Here is a 21,483-nt window from a genome sequence, read left to right on the forward strand (position 1 = left end):
GCCTTCTATGGTGTACAACTCGTGTATATTCCTGTTGTATACAGTGGAACCCTGATTTAATGAGAATCTGGATATAATGCAATAAGTCATTGGACTCAGTCCAGGAGTGAGTAAATGCTGCCTGGAGCGAGTTGGTAGACTACCAGCTACTGCGAGGAGCGGGATCTCGGGCTGCTGTTCAGAACGGGGGTGGTCATTTAACTAAAAATTAATTTCAACTAACAACAATGATTTATTGAAGTCCCAATTTACTGCAACCCTGCTTTTTTTTAAACGATTCAATTTTTTGGACCCAAACTATCGCATTATAACAAGGTTCCACTGTACCTTTAATTTATTGACAGTTTGGTTGAAGTGTTAGCCATAGTAAACTTTGCCATGAAGACTGGATGGTTATGATACAACAGTACCGAAGGAAGACCACACTGCCAGATGTATTATTATAGATTGTTATAAATGATAGCAGTTTTATTTGACGCTGTCAGATCCAGAGGGTTTAAAATATCATTATCAAAAAACTGCAGATGTTGGAAATCTGAAATGAAAACCAAAAAGGCTCGAAATGATCAGCAGGCCAGGCCATATCTGTAGGAAGAAAAACAGAGTTAATGTTTCAGATTGAAGACAAACTGGTTTTTGTCTCCTTTCAGTATTTTCCATTCATGTTAATGTTGAGGCTCCTGCACTGCGTAATTTACATCAGTGATCTGGGTGAAGGCAAGTTTGAACTGAGAAAAAGAATTGAATGTTATTGAGATTCAGTGATAGATGAAATACATTGTTATGACTATGCAGAAGTAGGGTAGGGTGAATGACAATAACAACTACCTGTGTTTATGCAGCACCTTGCACATAATAAAACACCGAGGCACTAAAAAGGAAGCATTATCAAACAAAATGTCCTCAACAGCTGCAGGAACCAGTGTTAAATTAATGACATTCAAAAAGTCTTTATAGGAGCAGTCTGGGGGGGGTGGGCGGGGGGGGTGGAGAGAGAAGGGGGGGTGGAGAGAGAAGGGGGGTGGAGAGAGAAGGGGGGGTGGAGAGAGAAGGGGGGGTGGAGAGAGAAGGGGGGGTGGAGAGAGAAGGGGGGGTGGAGAGAGAAGGGGGGGTGGAGAGAGAAGGGGGGGTGGAGAGAGAAGGGGGGGTGGAGAGAGAAGGGGGGGTGGAGAGAGAAGGGGGGGTGGAGAGAGAAGGGGGGGTGGAGAGAGAAGGGGGGGTGGAGAGAGAAGGGGGGGTGGAGAGAGAAGGGGGGGTGGAGAGAGAAGGGGGGGGTGGAGAGAGAAGGGCGGGGGGTGGAGAGAGAGGGGGGTGCATGCTGGTACGGATTATAAAAATGGAGAGATTAGAAACCCAAAGCTGAGAATGTTGAAAATTGATGCCTTACTTAATCAGTAGCCAATATGGGTTTGCAAACATGAGTGTGATGGATAAACAATATCTGATTCAAGCTAGGATAGCATAGATGGATGAGACAAATTTTAAAAAAAATTATTTATAGTTTTATATACAGTACGATATAATATAGAATCTTATGCAAACAATACTATAATGATCAAAAGGAATTTAAAAAAAAAATAGTTGTACAGTACATAAAGGTGAGGAGAAAAAATATAAAAGATATATGTGCAAAGCTACTGTGATAACTACCCCCCCCCAAAAAAACCCCAGGAAATTAATGAAATAGTAGAATTCAACCAACATGATAAAGTTCAACCATTAAGATTTTTTTAAAAAGTGGTGGCGGGGGTGTATAAGAAAGAACATTAGATTTCCAAACTCATAATATTAAATATGGTTTCCATATTTTCAAGTATGTATCATACCCTTTTCTAAGGGAATACAATTTTACATCTCCCTCTTCCAACAATCAATTTTAAGACGGGATTCAGATTTCCATGTAATTGCTATACATCTCCTGGTCACCGCCAATGCAACTTTTAAAAGTTTTAATTGATATTTTAACAACTTCATTTGGGGTTCCAAATCGTACATTTCCCAAAAGAAAAAGCTCGGGTGTTAGTGGTAAACGTATTTTTATGATTTGTTCCAAAATCTTGCCCACATCTTCCCAAAATGATGTCACCTTGGTACATGACCAGGTAGAATATATAAATGTACCATTTTCTGTGCCACATCTAAAACATAAATTTGGAAAAATTAGATTAAATTTATTTAATTTTTGTGGCATTAAATATAATTGATGAATAAATTTATAATTAACTAATCTATAGTGAACATTAATCATATCCCTCATTTCTTCTTTGGCTTGGCTTTGCGGATTAAGATTAATGGAGGGGTAATGTCCTCCACGTCAGCTTCAGGCTCGTTTGTGGCTGACAAGTCCGATGCGGGACAAGCAGACACGGTTGCAGCGGTTGCAAGGGAAAATTGGTTGGTTGGGGTTGGGTGTTGGGTTTTTCCTCCTTTGTCTTTTGTCAGTGAGGTGGGCTCTGCGGTCTTCTTCAAAGGAGGTTGTTACCCGCTGAACTGTGAGGCGCCAAGATGCACAGTTTGAGGTGATATCAGCCCACTGGCGGTGGTCAGTGTGGCAGGCACCAAGAGATTTCTTTAGGCGGTCCTTGTACCTCATACTGTCCCAACAAATGTCAGACCAGCAAAAAGGATAAATTTCAGTTCCCAAATCTGATTCCCATCTTTCTTTTGATTTATTCAAATCTGGTTTTGAAGATTTCCCCCTGAAGTAGAAGATACAATTTAGACAGATGACACCATGTTAATGGAATTCAAATGCAGGAAAAAAGCTTCAGACACAGCTCTGATGGTGGATCACGAGGATCTTGTATGGTGTTATTTTGCATTCCAGTACAATGTTGGAGGAGTAAGTAGTTTCAATAGATGAATAAGGTGCTTTGTGCGGTCTCACAGTTCTGGCGATTTTCTATCTATTTAGCTAGCTCGCTATAAAAACAGTTGTTTGCATATTCAAACAAGTAAATATTTCTTGTATTTAATCAAGGGGAAAAGGAGGTTATCTTAATGGAAATGATGAGGGTTAGAGAAAATGGTTTTAATCATCTGGAATATCAAAAGTAGAATTAAACCAATGGTCCAACACATCTCACTGCAGAAATAACAGAATAGAGAACTAAAGGTTGGAGAGTTAGAATTCTGAAAGTATTGTTGCAATTATTTTGAAGGTGTTATGGCAGCTACTCTGCTCCTGCAATAACACACACAACCAGACGGGTTGAGCTCAGTGAGCAGACTAGTTTATTGCAGGCTACTGGGCTGAACTTGTACTCCCAGCCCGGACCTGGCTGAGAACTGCACTGAGGGCGCTGACGTCATCCGGGCGTCACATGGTCCCCAAGCGCGGGTTTCTGAGCCCCGAGCTGGAAGGAAGGGAAACCCCTGACGGCGCCATTTTGACCGGCTGCCCCGTCGAGTGGCTTACAAGCGGGGCCAGTTCGCCTGCCTTGTGGTTTATATGGGGGGGGGGGGTGGGGGAGAAAAGCAAGAAGTTGGGAGCTGGAAAGATGGCATGTATAGACAGCAATATTTTTATATATTTAAAAAATCAGAAATTAATTTAAAGTGACTGATATAATGAAATGTCCAAGGATTGGTGGAATAGTGCTGAATACAAGTTTGGATTTTATCTGGACAAATCTATTTGGGTTGGCAAAGGATGTAGAGGAAAGATAACACAATGAGCAGGTGGAGTTTGAAATCTTCAAGAACAAGAAGTATTTTGGTTTAGAGTAAAATGAGAAAAGCATTTTGAATATCCCAGGAAGAAAATGTTTTGAGGCATTTGTTTGATCAGTAGAAAATCAGGCTTCTAAATGAAAGGCAAGGCATGTGGACAAAGCGAAAATGCTAGAGTAAGAGAATAGGTCAAAGCATGATTTAAGAAGATCCGCACACCATGCCAATGGCCTGATTAGGGCAAGTGATGGAAGGTAAAGCCAAACAGTGTAGCAAAAAAATATTTTAAAATGTACATTCTAAGAGGTTCTACTATGTAAAAAAGATTTCCTCTCTGACAAAACCAGATGAAATTATGGGGAATAAAGAAATGAAGGAGGCATTATGTATATTTTCCATCTGCTATAACTTTGGAGGATAAAAGGGAAACAGAATTTAATGTCAAACATGTCATGAAATTCATTATTTTGTGGCAGTATTATAGGTGCAAATATTACTATCAATTGCCTTAAAAATAATTTGTGCACAAGAGGAGAAAATGAGGTCATGTCTGTGGTTCATTGTTCAGAAATCTGATGGCCAAGGGGAAGAAGCTGCTTTTGTGCCACGGGGTGTTTGTCTTCAGCATTCTGTACCTCCTTCCTAAAGATAGGAGTGTGAAGACAGCATGGCCTGGGTGGTGTAGGTCCTTGAGGCTGATTTAAGACGATTTCTTGGAGGTGTCTTCAACAGAGTGAAGACTAATGCCCATAATGATGCTGACAGTCATAACTCTCTTCAGCCTCTTTTTCCACTGGCACCTTGTCCCAGGAATTAACTGGTTAAAGGCCCAATGGAAAAGGAAAACAATCAGTCTTCTTTGGCTTGGCTTCGCGGACGAAGATTTATGGAGGGGGTAAAAAAGTCCACGTCAGCTGCAGGCTCGTTTGTGGCTGACCAGTCCGATGCGGGACAGGCAGACACGATTGCAGCGGTTGCAAGGGAAAATTGGTTGGTTGGGGTTGGGTGTTGGGTTTTTCCTCCTTTGCCTTTTGTCAGTGAGGTGGGCTCTGCGGTCTTCTTCAAAGGAGGCTGCTGCCCGCCAAACTGTGAGGCGCCAAGATGCACGGTTTGAGGCGTTATCAGCCCACTGGCGGTGGTCAATGTGGCAGGCACCAAGAGATTTCTTTAGGCAGTCCTTGTACCTTTTCTTTGGTGCACCTCTGTCACGGTGGCCAGTGGAGAGCTCGCCATATAATACGATCTTGGGAAGGCGATGGTCCTCCATTCTGGAGACGTGACCCATCCAGCGCAGCTGGATCTTCAGCAGCGTGGACTCGATGCTGTCGACCTCTGCCATCTCGAGTACCTCGACGTTAGGGGTGTGAGCGCTCCAATGGATGTTGAGGATGGAGCGGAGACAACGCTGGTGGAAGCGTTCTAGGAGCCGTAGGTGGTGCCGGTAGAGGACCCATGATTTGGAGCCGAACAGGAGTGTGGGTATGACAACGGCTCTGTATACGCTTATCTTTGTGAGGTTTTTCAGTTGGTTGTTTTTCCAGACTCTTTTGTGTAGTCTTCCAAAGGCGCTATTTGCCTTGGCGAGTCTGTTGTCTATCTCATTGTCGATCCTTGCATCTGATGAAATGGTGCAGCCGAGATAGGTAAACTGGTTGACCGTTTTGAGTTTTGTGTGCCCGATGGAGATGTGGGGGGGGCTGGTAGTCATGGTGGGGAGCTGGCTGATGGAGGACCTCAGTTTTCTTCAGGCTGACTTCCAGGCCAAACATTTTGGCAGTTTCCGCAAAGCAGGACGTCAAGCGCTGAAGAGCTGGCTCTGAATGGGCAACTAAAGCGGCATCATCTGCAAAGAGTAGTTCACGGACAAGTTTCTCTTGTGTCTTGGTGTGAGCTTGCAGGCGCCTCAGATTGAAGAGACTGCCATCCGTGCGGTACCGGATGTAAACAGCGTCTTCATTGTTGGGGTCTTTCATGGCTTGGTTCAGCATCATGCTGAAGAAGATTGAAAAGAGGGTTGGTGCGAGAACACAGCCTTGCTTCACGCCATTGTTAATGGAGAAGGGTTCAGAGAGCTCATTGCTGTATCTGACCCGACCTTGTTGGTTTTCGTGCAGTTGGATAATCATGTTGAGGAACTTTGGGGGACATCCGATGCGCTCTAGTATTTGCCAAAGCCCTTTCCTGCTCACGGTGTCGAAGGCTTTGGTGAGGTCAACAAAGGTGATGTAGAGTCCTTTGTTTTGTTCAATCAGTACATTGGCATCAAATCACAGGGATTGATGGCCTCTACCCCTCCTCCTATCCCCGGCATTAGCTGACACTGGTATGCTGATAAACCAGTAGAAAAAGGACAACTTCCATCCATTCCATTCAAAGGTAGACTCTCCAATCCCCAGGGATGAGTTGTGTTCAGTGGAACAGCTTCCTATCCTGAGACACTGCACGGCCAATTAACTGGGATGTCAGTGGAAAAAGGGCCATTGTCTCTTCTGTGCATTGGTACCTCCATACCAGACAGTGAAGCAACCAATCAGAATGCTCTCCATGGTACACCTCAAGAAATTTGCAAGTCTTTGGTGATGTAGCAAATCTCCTCCAACTCCTCATGAAGGATAACAACTATCCTTTGTGATTGCATTGCCATGGAGACCCCAGGACTGATCTTCTTCAGAGATGTTGACATCCAGGAATTTGAAATTCTTAACCCTTTCCATTCTGACCCCTTGATGTGGACTTGTTTGTGTTCTCCTGATTTCACCCCCCCCCCCCCCCACATCCCTCCTGAAGACCACAATCAGCTCCTTAGTTTTGCTAACATTGAGTGCAAGGTTTGGTTGTCATATCTATATTTCTTCTGTATGCTTCCTTATTGCAGTCTGTAATTTTGCCAATGACTGTGGTGTCATCCATAGATTTGTAGATAGCATTTGAATTGTGCCATGTAGTCATGGGCGCAGAGTGAGTCGAGCGTAGGCTAAGCAGGCATCCTTGAGGTGTACCTGTGTTGATTGTCAATGAGGAGGAGATGCTGTCTCTGATTCTTACCGATTGGTCTTCCGATGATGAAGTCAAGATTCCACTTGTGGGGGAGGGGGTGGTGATGTGCAGAGTCCCAGGTTGCGGAGCTTGTTGACCAGTACTGAGGATTTGATCATGTTGAAAGCTGATGTGTAGTTGAAGAGTAGCCTGATGTATGTGTTGCTGTTGTCTAGGAAATCCAGGACTGAATGGAGACCAGTGATAATGCATTTGCTGTGGAGCAGCAAGTGAATTACAGTGGGTCCAGATCTTGCATAGGAGTTAATTCTGACCATGACGAACTTTTCAAAGCATTTCATCAGTAGATGTGAATGTTACTGAGCGATAGCCACTGAGACAGCTCACTCAGCTCTTCCTGGGCAGCAGTATGATGCCCTTTAGAAGCAGGTGAGAACTCAGACTGCAGCAATGAGAGATTGGGAGACCGAGAATCTAATGAGAGTGATGGATTTAAACTGAGAGAATACTGAAGGCATTACTGGCTAAAAATATTGATTAAACCCCTGGATCTGATTTGGTAACCTCCCAGAATTATAAAAGAGGCAGCTCCAGAGAAAACTGGTTAATGATGATCTTCCAAAACCACCCAGATTCTGCAGCTGTTCTAGAAAACTGAAAAGTAGCAAATACAACACTTTTTTTTAAAAAAAAAAGAGAAAGATTCAATAGAGAACTAGAGACGAGGACAGCGGTTGTTGGAAAAGTATTGGAATCAATGTTTGTGATAACAGCACACGCAAGAAACCTATATTAGAGATCCAGAAAGGTTTTGTGAAGGAAAATGTTTGGTGAAACAATGTTTTGTGTTGTAGATACTAAATTACCATTGTGGAGAACTATTGAATAAAATGTATGTACATTTTCACTTGATAACATAAAAGGATATTACCTAAAATGAGGAGCTTTGAGGTTATCATACCTGCAACTTCCGAAACACAGACAACGTATTGTATGGATTCTGCGTGACTTGCTGAGTTTCTTCAATACTTCGTCGTATTAGCTTTGAGGTTCTGGAAAGATGTAGAGGACTGCCCTTGCTAGTTTCTCATACCGATGAGTTGAGTGACAAGGTCAGAATTCTGACAAGACCATTAATGATGCAGAGATCCTACCTGAAATTAAAAGCAAAGCAGAAACAACATTTGAAAGGAACTTGATTTCCTCTTTACATGCTAAAATGCAGCCCAAAAATTCAATCAATTGAAATTAATAAGGTCTCAATTACTACATCGGGCCTGACTGGAACTGAATCAAGTAGTCAATTCCCCAGTACAAAGTTGCTGGGACTTCTTAAGACTGTGTCCTGCTGTCGGACTTCATGGGGAATCCAGAGGCAGATGGCAGTGACAGAATCAACCCTGTGTCTATCAGTAAGTCCTCACATTTGGAATCGCAGCAGCCTAGTCTTGTAGTCCAATGCAGAAATATGATTTTGATATCCAGGAATGTGAAATCTAGATTTGAGGACATGTGCAGTGTTCGTTTAGAAATGTAACATGCATGCATGGTCAGGAAATAGCTAATGAATTTGCATAGCAATGTGAAAATTACTGAACGAATAATGGAACTTAATAGAGTAATGCAGTATTCAAACTTGGCTGGAACTATGCAAATTGTGAGGAGCTGCATTCTAGGAGTTAACAGGATGTAAATGCATCATTGATTGTAAAATAATGCTTGAATGAAGTTCAAAAGGTTTATTAATGCCGCCTTTAAATGTTAGAATTGGTATTATACTGGAGAAGGTGAGACTCCTTTGACCTTGTGAAATAATTTGCACTGAATTTCCTGATTCTCTGCTGCTTGGATCAAGGAAACTGCATTATTCTCTCAACAAAGAAATCACTCGTTAACATGCATTTTTTTCTTCTTTTCAGTATATTTAAAATCAGTGATCACCTCAAAATCAGGTATAGATACAAATGGTGGCAACGTTCAATTTGTTCTAATAAGCTAGTGTGTGGAGGTATAAGTGCTGCGGAGAATGGAATTTTTTTTGTTTTCCAATTGAAATCAAAAATTTATTCAGTCCAGACTTAAATTAATGATTCACAAAACCATCCACAATAAAAGATGGAACATCAGAGATGCAAGAGAATAAGATGAAGAATTTAAAAGGAATCCAGGTGAGATCTTAAATAATAAGTCATGAACCAAGTTCCTATATTGGCAAATGGGATTAGTATAGAAAGGTGCTGATGGTCCTCTTGGGCACAATGTGCTGTAGGGCCATTCTCTGTACTGTAAAACTCTTAAAACACCTGCCATTAATGAGGCTCATCCCAATTTAGTTGATTATTCAAGAGGTTTGAAGATGTAACAAGTACAAGGCCAATCTGGGAGGAGTCACGTGATGGAGTAGTGGCCAGTAGCCGAATACCAGCCCTCTCCAGAAAAGAAGGAAAAAAAAGTAAAAAAAAAAAAAGCAAAGCCACAGACACACAAACCACAACTAATTAAAAATAAAGGTGTGGAGAAAATGGCACCAAAGAAAGAAAAGCCAAAAACAACGGGAAGAAAAGAAGGAAAGACTTTGGAAGAGAAAGGTGAAGGCCTTACCTGTACGAAGAAGCAGGGACCCGCCGTGGAGAGAGGAGCCCACTCCCTGAGGTCAGTGGAAACCCCGAAGGGTCGCGACCCACCGAGGGCAGGACTACAAGGATGGCTCACGGAGCCAAACAGAGGTGCGCAACCGCGCATGTGTGAGGAATCACGCGTGCACGATGCGCACGACAAAGACATCACCGACGGGATGGAGGAACCAGCTGAGGAGTGGAACTCCACAGCTTGAACAGATGAGAATGACCCGACAGCAGGGCTCCCAGCAGGAAGACTCTGAAAATAACGGGAATGAGAAGGAGGAGAGTGAAAAAAGGAAATTAGAAACACAGCAGATTACCAGCTCAGAGGAAGAGGACCAACATCAAGACACCATTAATAAAAACAAAAATACCCAGCAAACTGAGATAAACAGCCCAACAAGAAAGTCAGAAGAGACAGAGGGAGAGGACACAGGTCCTGGAGTGGAATCAAGGGAAGAGGAGGGAGAACATCAAGCTCAGCACAGAGAAATAGAAGATAAAGGGAATGGACTGTACATAGATAGGAAATTTTTTGAAGAATATATGGAAGCAGTGAAAGAATGGCAGACACGAGAATTTAATGAAATAAAAAGAAGAATAAAAGGTACAGAAGAAAAAGTGAGTAGATTAGAGATGGTCACGACAGAAATAGGGAAAAGAGTAGACAAGGTGGAAGAACGAGAAACAGCCATAGAAATGGAGGTGGACGACTTAAAAAGGAAATTGGAAGAATCTGATAAAAAAGTTAAAGAAACACAGGAGCTATTAGCTCAGAAGATAGATATAATGGAAAACTATAATAGAAGAAACAATATAAAGATAGTGGGCCTTAAGGAAGATGAAGAAGGCAAAGATATGAAAGAATTTTTAAAAGAATGGATCCCCAGGGTCCTGGGAATACCAGAATTACAGGAAGGAATGGAAATAGAAAGGGGACACAGAGCATTAGCCCCTAAACCACAGCCACAACAAAAACCAAGATCCATTCTAGTAAAATTCCTGAGATATATGACAAGAGAAAATATATTGGAGAAGGTAATGAAAAAAATAAGAGAAGACAAAAAGCCACTGGAATACAAAGGTCAAAAAATTTTTTTCTCCCCAGACATAAGTTTTGAGCTCCTGAAGAAGAGGAAGGAGTTTAACGCAGCAAAATCGATCCTATGAAAAAAAGGCTATAATTTATGTTAAGATATCCAGCGGAGCTTAAAATAGTTATCCTGGGGCAGCAAAGCAGACTGTTCTCGGATCTGGAGAAAGCACGAGAATTTGCAGAATGCCTGCAAAACAGACAGAGAGATGAAGAGATGTAACAAGAATGACGACAAACTACATATAAAGAAGAAGAATAAAGTATAAGTAAGAACTAAGAAGGGGAAGAAAGGAAGTAAGGGGGGAAATTAAAAGAGTGAGCTTTGTTATATGTGAAGATAAAAGTCTTTTCTGGAGGGGGCTGGGTGGGGGAGAATAACAGTCACTGCGAAATCAGTTGACGCTTGCGAGCGGGTTCGCAATCCAAATGGAGTGGGGAGATGTGGTTGCCCGACAAGGGACAAAGAGCAACTCGGGGTGGGGGGGGGGGCGACTTTTGGGGTTAAGGGAATTTTAGATGTGGGAATAGTGGAAATATTTTATGTTTTAGAAGTGTTGTCTTACAGTGTGTTCAAAAAAAGAAAGCAGAAATGGATAAGAAGTGAAGGTGGTGATGAGGAAGTGGAAAGGAAAGGTAAACAAAATACGAAATGGCCATGTTGAACTATATGACTTTAAATATTAATGGAATACATAACCAAATCAAAAGGAAGAAGCTGTTAAATTTACTGAAGAAAGAAAAAATTGATATAGCATTCATGCAAGAAACACATCTAACTGAAGTGGAACACAAGAAATTAAGGGAGAGATTGGGTAGGGCACGTAACGGCAGCATCATATAATTCAAAAGCCAGAGGAGTAGCTATATTAATCAATAAAAATGTACCTATCAAAATAGAGGAGGAAATAATAGAACCAGCAGGGAGGTATGTAATGATAAAGTATCAGATGTATTCAGAATTTTGGAATTTGCTCAATGTATATGCACCTAATGAAGAGGATCAAAAATTTATGTAAGATATCTTTTTGAAGGTTGCAGATACGCAGGGAATATACTGATAGGAGGGGACTTTAACCTTAATTTGGACTCAAAGATGGATAAAACTGGAAAAAAGACTAGCAGAAAGAACAAAGTAACCAAATTTATGGTTAAATCAATGCAGGAATTGCAACTTTTGGATATATGGAGGAGACAACACCCAAAGGAGCAGGAATATTCATATTATTCGGGTAGACATAAAACCTACTCAAGGATAGACCTGTTCCTGTTGTCAGCCCACATTCAAGGGAGAGTTAGGAAAACGGAATATAAAGCTAGATTGTTATCGGATCACTCACCCCTGTTATTGGCAATAGAGCTGGAGGACATCCCACCGAGAACGTATAGATGGAGATTAAACTCCATGCTACTTAAAAGACAGGATTTTAGAGAATTCATTGAGCGGCAAATTAAAATGTACTTTGAAATAAATATGGAATCAGTGAAAGGTAAGTTTATACTACGGGATGCAATGAAAGTGTTCATCAGAGGGCAGATAATAAGTTATGTAACTAAGATGAAGAAGGACAACAATTGGGAAATAGAACAGTTGGAAAGGGAAATAGCAAGTACAGAAAAAGAATTAGCAATAAAGGAAGATACAACAAAAAGAAGAGAATTGGCAGACAAAAAAATAAAATATGAAACACTACAAACATATAAGGTGGAGAAGAACATAATGAAGACAAAACAGAAGTATTATGAGCTAGGAGAAAAAAATGCACAAAATACTATCTTGGCAGCTTAAGACAGAACAAACTAAAAGAACGGTATTGGCATATTCTAAAGGACAAACAAATTACATATAACCCAACGGAGATCAACGAAAACTTCAGGGAATTCTACGAGCAACTATATCGAACTGAGAACGAAGGGAAAGAAGACAAAACAGATGAATTTCTTGCTAAAATTGAACTATCAAAATTGCAAGCAGAGGAGCAAAATAAATTAATAAAACCATTTGGAATAGAGGAAATACAGGATATATTTAAAAAAAAAACTACCGAACAATAAAACGCCGGGAGAGGATGGACTCCCAATAGAATTCTATAAAACATTTAAAGACTTATTAATTCTTCTTCTCCTGGAAGTAATGAACCAGATTGAAGAAACACAAAACATGGCAGATTCATGCAAAAGAGCAATAATTATAGTAATACCAAAGACAGGGAAAGATCCACTAACACCAGCATCGTAATAGACCAATATCTCAACTTAACACAGATCATAAGATGATAGCTAAACTATTAGCAAACAGATTGGCCGACTGTGTACCAAAAATAGTAAAACTAGATCAAACTGGATTTATTAAGAAAAGACGAACAACGGACAATATCTGTAAGTTCATTAACTTAATCCATGCAGTACAAGGAAACAAGACGCCAATAGAGGCGGTTGCTTTAGAAGCAGAGAAAGCCTTTGACAGAGTAGAATGGAATTATTTATTCAAAGTACTACAAAAATTCAACCTACCAGAGAAATATATTAGATTAAAGCATTATATAAGGGACCATTGGCGAAGGTGACAGTAAATGGATATATATCAAACCAATTTAAATTAAGCAGATCAACAAGGCAGGGATGTCCACTATCTCCCTCACTGTTCGCTATAGCTATAGAACCATTGGCAGAACTGATAAGAACAGAAAATAAAATAAGAGGGATAAAAATAAAAGAGAAGAAATATAAAATTAGTCTATTTGCAGATGACATCATAGTATACTTAACAGAACCAGAAAGAATTACATAAGAAATTGAAGGAATATGGAAAAGTATTGGGGTACAAGATCAAAGCAAATAAAATTGAAGCAATGCCAATGAATAATGCGGATTTCACAAAGTTTAAGAAAGAATCACCATTTAGATGGCAAACACAAGCAATTCGATACCTAGGTATACAACTAGATAATAATCTAGGCCATCTATACAAACTAAATTATCAGCCATTAATGAAGAAATTGCAAGACGACTTAGAGCATTGGAAAGACTTACCACTAACACTGATAGGAAGGGTAAACTGTATTAAAATGAATATCTTCCCAAGGATACAATACCTATTTCAGTCATTACCAATTCACCTAACAGAGAAGTTCTTCAAGGAGCTAAAGAAAATAATAAGGAAATTCTTATGGAAAGCGGGGGGGGGGGAGAACCAAGGATAGCGCTAGATAAATTAAAAGAATGGTCCAAACAAGGGGGCTTACAGCTACCAAACTTTAAGAATTATTATAGAGCAGCCCAATTAAGATACCTATCAGATTTTTATCAAATGAGGGAAAAACCAGATTAGAGCCAGATAAAATAGAGGAGAAGGTACCCGAACATAGAGTATATAAGTGGGATGAAAAGTTGGTGCAACATAGGAATTCACAAGTACTGCACCATCTGCTCAACATTTGGAAGAAGATTCACGTAGAAAGGAATAAAATAAATTATCAACTACCAAAATTAATATCTTTTTAAAATTTTTTTTATTTTTCACACCATAAACCACATTAACCATGATACATACTTTTTCCTTTTCAAATATATACAGTGCCATTTTCTTCCCCCCCCCCCCCCCTCCTCCCATCCTCCCTACCTCCCCCCTCCCGTCCATTTAAAGTACAAAATCTAGGATACATTAAACCAGTCAAACAATGTTGTCATTCAATAAAAATAAACAAGAAATTCCACTGAGTCAATTCTTTTCATTTCCTTCTCCTTTCGTTAATTTAGGTAGTGAATGTCACCGGTAGGCTCCCATATTTGTTCAAATATTTCAATATTATTTCTTAAACTATGTTATTTTTTCTAATGGAATACATTTATTCATTTCTATATACCATTGTTGTATTTTCAAATTATTTTCCGATTTCCAGGTTGACATAATACATTTTTTTGCTACGGCTAGAGCTATCTTAACAATCTTTTTCGTGCATCCTCCAAATCAATTCCAAATTCTTTGTTTTTTATGTTACTTAGGAGGAAGATCTCTGGATTCTTTGGTATATTGTTTTCTGTTATTTTATTTAATATTTGGTTTAGATCTTCCCAAATTTTTCTACTTTCTCACATGTCCAGATTGCATGAATTGTTGTTCCCATTTCTTTTTTACATCGAAAACATTTATCAGATACTGTTGGGTCCCATTTATTTAACTTTTGAGGTGTAATGTATAGCCTGTGTATCCAGTTATATTGTATCATACGTAACCTCGTATTTATTGTATTTCTCATCGTTCCAGAACATAACTTCTCCCATGTTTCCTTTTTTATCTTTATATTTAAATCTTGTTCCCATTTTTGTTTAGTTTTACCATTTGTTTCCTCTTTCTCCTTTTCTTGCAGTTTAATATACATATTTGTTATAAATCTTTTGATTATCATTGTATCTGTAATCACATATTCAAAGTTACTTCCCTCTGGTAACCTCAGACTACTTCCTAATTTGTCCTTCAAGTAGGATCTCAATTGGTAATATGCCAGCACTGTATCTTGAGTTATATTGTATTTATCTTTCATTTGTTCAAAGGATAATAATCTACTTCCTGAAAAACAATTTTCTATTCTTTTGATCCCTTTTTTCTCCCATTCTCTAAAGGAAAGGTTGTCTATTGTAAAAGGGAGTAACTTGTTTTGCGTCAATGTTAGTTTTGGTAATTGATAATTTGTTTTATTTCTTTCTACATGAATCTTCTTCCAAATATTGAGTAGATGATGTAATACTGGAGAACTTCTATATTGTACCAATTTTTCATCCCATTTATATAATATGTGTTCAGGTATCTTTTCCCCTATTTTATCTATTTCTAATCTCGTCCAGTCTGGTTTTTCCCTTGTTTGATAAAAATCTGATAGGTATCTTAATTGTGCGGCTCTATAATAATTTTTAAAGTTTGGCAGTTGTAAGCCTCCTTGTTTATACCATTCTATTAATTTATCTAGTGCTATCCTCGGTTTCCCCCCTCTCCATAAAAAATTCCTTATTATTTTCTTTAACTCCTTGAAGAATTTCTCTGTCAGGTGTTTTGGCAATGCCTGAAATAGGTATAATATCCTTGGAAAAATGTTCATTTTAATACAGTTTATCCTTCCTATTAGTGTTAGTGGTAAATCTTTCCAATGCTCTAAATCGTCCTGTAATTTTTTCATTAGTGGATAATAATTGAGTTTATATCGTTGGCCGAGGTTTTTATTTATTTGTATACCTAGGTATCTTATTGCTTGGATTTGCCATCTGAATGGTGATTCCTTCTTAAATTTTGAGAAATCCGCATTATTCATAGGCATTGCTTCACTTTTATTTACGTTAATCTTGTAACCCGACACTTCTCCATATTCCTTCAATTTCTTATATAATTCTTTTATTGATGGTTCTGTTTCTGTTAAGTATACTATAACATCATTCGCAAATAAACTGATTTTATATTCCTTGTCTTTTATTTTTATCCCTTTTATATTATTTTCTGTTCTTATCAATTCTGCTAGTGGTTCTATAGTTAACGCGAACAATAGAGGTGATAGTGGGCATCCCTGCCGTGTTGACCTGCTTAAGTTAAATTGCTTTGATAGATATCCATTTACTGTCGCTTTCGCCAATGGTCCCTTATATAATGCTTTAATCCAATTAATATACTTCTCTGGTAAACTGAATTTTTGCAATACTTTGAATAAATAATTCCATTCTACTCTGTCAAAGGCCTTCTCTACGTCTAAAGCAACTGCTACTGTTGGCGCTTTACTCCCTTCTACTGCATGAATTAAGTTAATAAATTTACAAATATTGTCTGTTGTGCGTCTTTTTTTAATAAATCCAGTTTGGTCTAGATTTACCATTTTTGGTACATACTCTGCTAATCTGTTTGCTAATAGTTTAGCTATTATCTTATAATCTGTGTTAAGTAAAGATATTGGTCTATATGACGCTGGTGAGAGTGGATCTTTCTCTTGCTTTAGTATTACTGTAATTATTGCTGTTTTACATGAATCTGGTATGACAACGGCTCTGTATACGCTTATCTTTGTGAGGTTTTTCAGTTGGTTGTTTTTCCAGACTCATTTGTGTAGTCTTCCAAAGGCGCTATTTGCCTTGGCGAGTCTGTTGTCTATCTCATTGTTGATCCTTGCATCTGATGAAATGGTGCAGCCGTTGTCATACACACACTCCTGTTCGGCTCCGAATCATGGGTCCTCTACCGGCACCACCTACGGCTCCTAGAACGCTTCCACCAGCGTTGTCTCCGCTCCATCCTCAACATCCATTGGAGCGCTTACATCCCTAACGTCGAAGTACTCGAGATGGCAGAGGTCGACAGCATCGAGTCCACGCTGCTGAAGATCCAGCTGCGCTGGATGGGTCACGTCTCCAGAATGGAGGACCATCGCCTTCCCAAGATCGTGTTATATGGCGAGCTCTCCACTGCCCACCGTGACAGAGGTGCACCAAAGAAAAGGTACAAGGACTGCCTAAAGAAATCTCTTGGTGCCTGCCACATTGACCACTGCCAGTGGGCTGATAACGCCTCAAACCGTGCATCTTGGCGCCTCACAGTTTGGCGGGCAGCAACCTCCTTTGAAGAAGACCGCAGAGCCCACCTCACTGACAAAAGGCAAAGGAGGAAAAACCCAACACCCAAACCCAACCAACCAATTTTCCCCTGCAACCGCTGCAATCGTGTCTGCCTGTCCCGCATCGGACTTGTCAGCCACAAACGAGCCTGCAGCTGACGTGGACTTTTTACCCCCTCCATAAATCTTCGTCCGCGAAGCCAAGCCAAAGAAAGAAAAAACATGAATCTGGTAAGCTTTGTGTTTTATCAATCTGGTTGATTACTTCCAGGAGGGGAGGAATTAATAAATCTTTAAATGTTTTATAGAATTCTATTGGGAATCCATCCTCTCCTGGTGTTTTATTATTTGGTAATTTTTTTATTATCTCTTGTATTTCTACTATTCCAAATGGTTCTGTTAATTTATTTTGTTCCTCTATTTGTAGTTTTGGTAGTTCAATTTTAGTTAGAAATTCATCTATTTTCCCTTCTTTCCCTTTGTTTTCAGTTTGGTATAATTGTTCATAGAATTCTCTAAAGTTTTCCTTGATCTCCTTTGGATTATATGTGATTTGTTTGTCTTTTTTCCTTGATGCCAATACCATTTTCTTAGCTTGTTCTGTCTTAAGCTGCCATGCTAGAATTTTGTGCATTTTTCCCCTAGTTCATAATATTTCTGTTTGTTCTTCATTATATTCTTCTCCACCTTGTATGTTTGTAGTGTTTCATATTTTATTTTTTTATCTGCCAATTCTCTTCTTTTAGTTGTATCTTCCTTCATTGCTAATTCTTTTTCTATATTTACTATTTCCCTTTCCAACTGCTCTGTTTCCTGATTATAGTCCTTCTTCATCTTGGTTACATAACTTATTATTTGCCCTCTAATGAACGCTTTCATTGCATCCCATAGTATAAACTTATCTTTCACTGATTCCGTGTTTATTTCAAAATACATTTTAATTTGTCTTTCAATGAATTCACTAAAATCCTGCCTTTTGAGTAACATGGAGTTTAATCTCCATCTATACATTCTTGGAGGGATGTCCTCTAACTTTATTGTCAATATTAAGGGTCAATGGTCCGATAATATTCTAGCTTTATATTCTGTTTTTCTTACTCTATCTTGCATACGAGCTGATAACAAAAATAGGTCTATTCTTGAGTATGTTTTATGTCTACCCGAGTAATATGAATATTCCTTTTCCTTTGGGTGTTGTTTCCTCCATATATCCAAAAGTTGCATTTCTTCCATCGATTTAATTATAAATTTGGTTACTATGTTCTTTCTGTTAATTTTTTTTCCCAATTTTGTCCATATTTGAATCCAAATTCAGGTTGAAATCCCCTCCTATTAATATGTTCCCTTGCGTATCTGCTTTCTTCAAAAAAATATCTTGCATAAACTTTTGATCTTCTTCGTTAGGTGAATATACATTGAGTAGATTCCAAAACTCCGAATATATCTGACATTTTATCATTACATATCTCCCTGCTGGATCTATTATTACCTCTTCTATTTTAATTGGCACATTTTTACTAATTAATATAGCTACCCCTCTTGCTTTTGAATTATACGACGCTGCTGTTACATGTCCTACCCAATCTCTCTTTAATTTCTTGTGCTCCAATTCAGTTAAATGTGTTTCTTGCACAAATGCTATATCAATTTTTTCTTTTTTCAGTAAATTTAGCAGTTTCTTCCTTTTAATTTGGTTATGTATTCCGTTAATATTTAAAGTCATATAGTTCAGCGTAGCCAATTTATACTTTGTTTATCTTCCCTTTCCGTTTCTCCATCATTACCTTTCCTTCTTATCCATTTCTGCTTTCTTGTTTTGAACACTTTATAAGACAACATTTCTAAAACATCATACATTTTCCCTATTCTCCTATTTAAAACTTCTTTTTTTTTAAATTTTTTTATTTTTCACACCATAAATCACATTAGCCATGATATACACTATTTCTTTTTCACACATATACAGTGACTTTTTCTCCCCCACCCCCCCTCCCTCCTCCCAAGCCACCCCCCCACCCCACCCCCCTCATCCATTTTAGGTATACAATCTAGGTTGCATTAAGCCAGTCAGACAATGTTGTCATTCAACAAAAATACACCAGAAATTCTACTGAGTCCATTCTTTTCTTTCCTTCTCCTTCCATCAACTTAGGTAATGTTTGTCCCCGGTAGGTTTTCGCTATTGTATTTAATGTAAGGCTCCCATACTTGTTCGAATATTTCAATATTATTTCTTAACCTATATGTTATTTTTTCTAATGGAATACATTTATTCATTTAAATTTAGTAGTTTCTTCCTTTTAATTTGGTTATGTATTCCATTAATATTTAAAGTTATATAGTTCAGCGTAGCCCTTTTATATTTTGTTTATCTTCTCTTTCCGTTTTTCCATCATTACCTTTCCTCCTTTTCCATTTCTGTTTTCTTATTTTCAACTCTTTATAAGACAACATTCCTACAACATCCAACATTTTCCTTATTCTCCTATTTGTATCTTATTTATCCCCAATCTCCCCTTCCCCTCCTGAGTTGTCCTTTATCCCTTGTCGGACAACCACATCTCCCCTCTCCATTTGGATTTGCGAATCCACTCGCAAGCGTCAACTGATTTTGCAGTGACCGCTATTTCCCCCCACCCTGCCCCCCCCGAAAAGATTTCACTTTTCATATGTCACAAAGGTCACTCTTTTAATTCCCTCCTTATTCTCTCTATTCCATTACCTTCCCTTATTAATTCTTGTCTATACTATCTATATTTTCCTCTAAGTACAGATACATTCACGTATGCACATTGTCTCTATTCACTCTTATACCTCTTTACCCGCATACATATCAATCGTGATAATTTTTACTCTCATTACCCGTCTTCCTCCCTCAGTCTATTTTTGTAATTGTTCTGCAAATTTTCGTGCTTCTTCTGGATCCGAGAATAGTCTGTTTTGTTGTCCTGGAATAAATATTTTCAATACCGCTGGATGCTTTAGTATAAATTTATACCCTTTCTTCCATAAAATCGCCTTTGCTGTATTTAAAACTTCTTTAACCCCATTCTCCCCTCCCCCTCCTGAGTTGTCCTTTATCCCTTGTCAGACAACCACATCTCCCCTCTCCATTTGGATTTGCGAATTCACTCGCAAACGCCAGCTGATTTTGCAGTGACCGTAACTCCTCCCCACCCAGCCCCCCCCCCAGAAAAGATTTCAATTTTCATATGTAACAAAGGTCACTCTTTTAATTCCCTCCTTATTCCCTCTATTCCATTTCCCTCCCTTATTAATTCTTGTCTATACTCTATATATTTTCCTCTAAATACGGATACATTCATGTATACACACTATATATATATATACACACATATACCCCTTTACACACATACATATAGATCGTGGTCATTTTTACTCTTATTACATGTCTTCATCTCTCTGCTTGTTTTGTAGTTGTTCTGGAAATTTCCTTGCTTCCTCTGGATCCGAGAATAGTCTGTTTTGTTGCCCTGGAATAATTATTTTAAGTACCGCTGGGTACCTTAACATAAATTTATATCCTTTTTTCCATAAGATCGTTTTCGCTGTATTGAACTCCTTCCTCTTCTTCAGGAGTTTAAAACTTATGTCTGGATAGAAAAATTTTTTTTGACCTTTATATTCCAGTGGCTTTTTGTCCTCTCTTACTTCCTTCATTGCTTTCTCCAATATATTTTCTCTTGTATATCTTAAGAATTTTACTAAAATGGATCTTGGTTTTTGCTGGGGTTGTGGTTTCGGGGCTAAAGTTCTATGTGCCCTCTCTATTTCCATTTCTTCCTGTAATTCTGGTCTTCCCAGGACCCTGGGGATCCAATCTTTTATAAATTCTCTCATATTCTTGCCTTCTTCATCTTCCTTAAGGCCCACTATCTTTATATTATTTCTTCTATTATAGTTTTCTATTATACCTATCTTCTGAGCTAACAGCTCCTGTGCTTCTTTAGCTTTTTTATTAGATTCTTCTAATTTCTCTTTTAAGTCTTTTACTTCCATATCTACAAATGTTTCTCGTTTTTCCATATTTTCCACTCTTTTTGCCAATTCTGATATGGCCACTTCCATTTTATTCATTCTTTCTTCTGCATTCTTAATTCTTCTTTTTATCTCATCAAATTCTCGTAATTGCCATTCTTTCACTGATTCCATATATTCTTTAAAAAAAGATACATCCATTGTCTTGCCTTTCTCTTCTTCTTCCACTTCTTTCTGTTCTTCTTCTTCTTCTTCCTCTGGATTGACCATCTGTTGTTTCCTTGTTTTCTTTTTACCCTCTTCTTTCTTGTTCTCGTTATTGTCTGTGTTCTGCACCTGTTGCTGTGCTGCAGGTGTCTCTCTCAGCTGTGGAGATCGACTCCGCAGCTGTTCCCCCCTCCCGTCAGTGTGTTTTTTTTCATGCGCATCGCGCATGCGCGGTTGCGCACTTTTACTCGGCTCTGCGAGCCATTTTTGTAGTCCCGAGCCTGGGACCTCCACTGACCTGTGG

At 38.9% G+C, this 21,483-nt stretch overlaps 1 long non-coding RNA gene across 1 annotated transcript in view; it reads right to left on the reverse strand.

Moving 5' to 3' along the window:
* Positions 1-468: 468 nt before the first annotated feature.
* The window catches only part of LOC138762930 (uncharacterized), a 46,640-nt gene continuing 25,625 nt past the window's right edge, over positions 469-21,483 (reverse strand). Inside the window, exons 3-4 of the long non-coding RNA XR_011357242.1 lie at positions 7,631-7,823; positions 469-585 (exon numbers count right to left, since the gene is read on the reverse strand). This is a non-coding gene — a long non-coding RNA (uncharacterized lncRNA). The remainder of the gene's footprint in view (positions 586-7,630; positions 7,824-21,483) is intronic.

Source organism: Narcine bancroftii, chromosome 5 (assembly GCF_036971445.1).
Source record: "Narcine bancroftii isolate sNarBan1 chromosome 5, sNarBan1.hap1, whole genome shotgun sequence".
Lineage (NCBI taxonomy): Eukaryota > Metazoa > Chordata > Chondrichthyes > Torpediniformes > Narcinidae > Narcine > Narcine bancroftii.